This window comes from Etheostoma spectabile, chromosome 10 (assembly GCF_008692095.1).
Source record: "Etheostoma spectabile isolate EspeVRDwgs_2016 chromosome 10, UIUC_Espe_1.0, whole genome shotgun sequence".
NCBI lineage: Eukaryota > Metazoa > Chordata > Actinopteri > Perciformes > Percidae > Etheostoma > Etheostoma spectabile.
The window spans coordinates 26,688,666-26,693,554 of NC_045742.1; the positions used below are offsets into that span (position 1 = coordinate 26,688,666).

General features: G+C 38.5%; 1 long non-coding RNA gene across 1 annotated transcript in view; it reads left to right on the plus strand.

Annotated features, from left to right (window-relative positions):
* The first annotated feature begins 3,082 nt into the window (after positions 1-3,082).
* Positions 3,083-4,889, plus strand: part of LOC116696379 (uncharacterized) — an 11,860-nt gene continuing 10,053 nt past the window's right edge. The window contains exon 1 of the long non-coding RNA XR_004333704.1: positions 3,083-3,094. This is a non-coding gene — a long non-coding RNA (uncharacterized LOC116696379). The remainder of the gene's footprint in view (positions 3,095-4,889) is intronic.

Here is a 4,889-nt window from a genome sequence, read left to right on the forward strand (position 1 = left end):
GGATTTTGTAGAGCTTCATGTGACAAAAATGCAACAAAAAAGCAAAACATTTTTTGAAAATTGAGACACATTTTTAAAAGTGACAAAAACAACTGACAAAGCTACGAAAGTGGTGGAAACAACCACAAGATGAAAAAAGCTACAACATGTAGAAAAATAGCGGACATGCAGTAATAAAGTCAAAGTATTTTACTTGATCAATGAAACAACAGCATAAATAATAAAACTCTCATGCATGGCCTTGATGAGAGACTCTTTTTCCAGTGTGGCCCTTAGTTAAAAGAGAGTTTGATACTCCTGCATAGCGAAAGAGAGTGAACAACAAGTGCAACTGTATGGCTACCTTACCTAGAGCAATCTTATCTTCAATATTACTTTTCACAAAAGGCCTTTTATCTTTGCTATTGATGGATTCATATTAATGTTCATTACGAGGACCCTTGTTGAAGATCTCAGGTGGTACAGTAGTAGAATATGGTCTTATGGCTTACACAATGTCAAAGGTTCCTACCTAGTTTGAAATGGCCATACCTTTACATCTTCATTTACAAAAATAACCTTATCAAAGCGTTTCAATCGATCTTCCCATATGCAACCACACAGCCATAACAGAATGCAAAAAAACATTTGGCGATCAATCAATCTATTCACTTCCTATTCCATCATTTCCTCAATTAAATCATTTATTATGTAGCATTATAGTAAGCAGAATGAAAAGGTCCTTAGGCAATAACGAGGAAGGAACAGGGAATAAGGAAAGCTGGAAGAAAATAATAATCGAAGAGGAAACAAAAAAATAAAAACTAAAAAAATGACCAGAAGGAAGAAAAATGATGAGACCAATGCAAAGATGCAATACATTTTTTTGTCCAACTATCAGCGATAGGACACAATGTTATGTAATTTTTGAATATCCACTGCTGTGCGTATCACTGTGACCACACCAAACACACAAACACACCACACACACACACTGACATAATGATTAAGTGAGTAGCACAACAGCACAGTCAATCTTTACAAGGCCCTGTTCAGTACGTCATATATTTACACATAACAGCCGACCTTAAGTGAAAGACATCTCAGGCAGCGGTTTTTTATACAGATGTTGTTCAACCTCAGGTTTACACTTTTTATATAATGTAATACAGCTTGGAAAATGCAATAAGACACTTTTTTTTATATTCCTGGAAAAAAGATGCGTGTTGTTTGGTGAGATGTCTTCGGCTGCACACCTGTTCAGTAAAAAAAGTTCAAATTCCTGTGAAAAGCAGTGTGTGTGTGTGGTGTGTGGTGGTGTGTGTGTGTGTGTGTCAGTGAAGGACAGTTGGGAGCTGTTCCCCAGAGAGTGCTGTGATAAGAGCACCTTCTGCATTAGGATTGTTAATTGTTTTGACAGTGCACACACATAGACACTACAGCCAGCAAAGGAATTAAATGGAAAAGTTAGTCCAAGTTCTTTCTATTTTTCCTCTTTGTTTAGCTTTAGAGTTAGGGTTAGCATTCATGTGTCATGACTGTGTCCATGACAGTGTCATGTCACTCATAATGTAGATACTTCAATTAGAGTGTTACCATACTTTTAGTATTAGAAGTACTGATGTTTAAAAATACATACACAGAGCTAAAGGACTGTAGCCCCACCGAAGGGAAAAGTCACTTCACCAACCCCCCTGTGTAATAAAAATCTTTCCGCAGAGTCTCTCTCTGCCGGTCATGTTGTAAACTCAGATGGATCTGATGGCTGTCAGTGTGTTCATCAAATCACTCTGAAGTGATCCCAACAATATCGTTCTTCATTGTCGTTGTCACCATTCACTTGGGTTGGAACTTTTTAAAACTATAGATTATAGTTCTAGTCATTGTTCTTGGTGTGGACGGCCCTTACGGTATGTGTCCATATGTCGTTTTTTGACGCAAAGGATTGCCAGATAGGACCTTGGCGGGCTTGCTTCTAGCAGTTATCAGTTTCTTTTTACTGACCACTGACAATTAACTGCGAGGCCGTGAACGCTGGGCCTACAACAACGTGTAGGGTGGCGAAAGCATTTATACATACATTTTTGCATAGAATACTAAGCTGTTCTACACTGAAAAAAAGGAGACTGGCCTACTCTGGATTTATGTAAATGTTGGATGCATTTAACACAATTGACTCATGTTTTAAAGTTAAACGTAATCTATGTGTAGAAAACTACATATGCAAAGAGGGCACGTGAATTTGTTCAGATCATTTGGCAGAAGTGAGTCAATAAAGAAGCGATGTAATTCTCGTGATACCGCACGTGATCTCGTCTGGCGCGCTTTACATTGTTGCCAGAAGAAGCAGGCAACGGCACATCAAAGGGCTCGTTCGTACTGTATCCACGCCACTATTCGGTCGTAAGTACAGGATTTTCTAATAAATACGTTGGTTAAGCTCAGCCAAATGTAGTTTAATGTCTTGAGAGTCACTACATAACATTAAATGAGGACCGGAGTTTCTTTGTTCGCGCTATTTTATCACCATGTTTCATTGAATTAGCTAGCTAGTTTTTTGAGCGGGAGCCGTCATCTAATTTAAATTTTGAACTGCGGTGTTCCTATTCTGTTTCTGTTCGTATTGATTGCACTGATGTTCAGTTACGTTAGTGTAAATGCACCGTGACTGTAGCGTTAGTGAGATTGGCCATGGAGCAGCCTAGCTAACGTTATCAGCGACATTAAGTTAGTCTCGCCCCCCCACACACACACACACACACCGTGCAATGGGACCATGACCAGACGGAGAGGAAATTCAAAAAAAACACATTAGGGTCTGCTCTGTCTGAAGCAGCGGGTAGGAGCCTAATAAACACGCAGTGGTGGCCTGCCACTACTTGACGTAGCCTACACAACTCTTTTTGGGACACAAGCTGCTGGCTTTGCACGGTCAGCCCAGTGTTTGAACAGGAACATGGTTAGTCTCTGTTCTCATTTGAGAAGGCAATAATCACATTAATATTTTGATATTTACAAGGTGTATGCAGTGTACCTAAATAAAGTTGCCAGTGAGTGTACATCTAATGTATGTTTATTGAAAATATAGTTTGCAATGACTAGATTATTTTTTCCTGTTTTGCTGCAGAGTGACAGACAAACTCAAGTCCGCATATCAACTGGAAGCAGCTGATGGATGCGGGCTCAGTTTTTGTGTAAGACCAGACGTTGTATTTGCTCTTAATTTTATATATACATATACATTTAAATATTAAAATGTGGCCTGCTTGAACCGTGTTACCCAACTTTAATCTTCTTTGTTTCCACTTTCACAGTGAATGGTGCTGGAAAGTGTTCCAGTGACACAGAGTGAATGGGCAATGCAAGACCTGCCCTACAGTTTTTACAAGTAGGTTCTATATCTAAAAACATTGAGTCAGACATAGACATAATGGAAATACAATTGTATTATGTGTGCAGCTGCCCATGCACTTTCGAATGTGGTATATAGTTGTTAATTAATTTGAATGGATGTCATGTATTAAAACTAGTCGTCATCAGTCAGAGAAATGACAATTTAGTTGCCATTTGTGCACATTTAAGAAAAATGAGGTTGTAACGTGTATGTTCTCGGATTGCAAATTTCAAACCACAGCCATTTTTGATGCAACGGAGATAATTAAAAAATTAGCCTGACTAGTTGTCATAGGTAATGAGAAGTGTAAAGTAATGCTTGACTTTATTAGGATGTGTTTCAAAATTCAAAGCAAGCCAGATGTTAACATGCACAGTGCACGCCATGATATGGGCGGCAGGTGTAGATATGTTAGAAATGTCTTCTAAAATCTGTGGGTGGTGCGTTATTGAAAAATATTTTCATGTTTCAGATAAACGCAGAGTTTAAGAGCATCACAGCCATGCCTCTACAATCAAAGTGTTTGCAAAGCAGGGGAGCAGGGAAAAAAGCTGAAGACATAGCTGCATGATGATAGTAAGAACCTTCACTCTACACGTTTAACTATAAATGGATATGCATTGCATTAGGTCAGTATAAGATGTATATGCAGCAATTGCAGAGCGCAACTACCTTTACCTGTGAGTACTGATTACTGATACATTTTTGTCATGCATTCACTGTCCCATATATCATCCCTGGAGATGATATAAAGTCCAGTCCAAACAGTAGTCTGTTTTATAGATACTGGTGTCACATGCTGACTGAAGTCGTCTATGATCACTTTCTTCTGTGCTACTGAAAATTTGAGTTCAATAATTTTATTTTTTTGTTATATTTATTAAGGATGACATTGATGCCAGAAGGGGTCCCACATTAAAGGACTGCATCTATCTGAATGAGAATCCCGACGTCTGTGCGGAGTACACGGTGAGATTAAACAAATGGTCAAAACAGTCCACTTTTTCTCCTTAGTCCCCCATTATGAAGTGAAAAAACACCTATATCGTTGACCCCTCTGACACATTGTCTCTTACATTAGGGATTAAGGCAGTGAAAAACAATTCAAATTTATTGAAAGAAGGAAATTCCACCATCTTTCTACACTGCACTGACCCTCATCTGACAAGGGCAGAATTGGGACTGGATAGCCCTGGGTAAATCCAGGTTAATGATAAAAATCCAAGAACATGAAAACAAGTCCAGAAAAAATGTAGATGAAAAATTCAATCTTACATAGTTTGTATAGATTGAATGCTCCTCTTCATTTGATCTGGAATCCTTTTTTCTCCATAATTGACCATGATGGTAGCATGGCAGGGCATTGTTTGGCTGTAGTACTCTCCTATGCTGCTTACATGGGTATAAATAAACTGGGTATAAATCAGTTTTTTTATTTATTTTTAAAGCTTCAAGAAATGTTTTTATCTTTAACACAGGACATGACTGAGGCCACTGCGCTGAGTGCCATCATGAA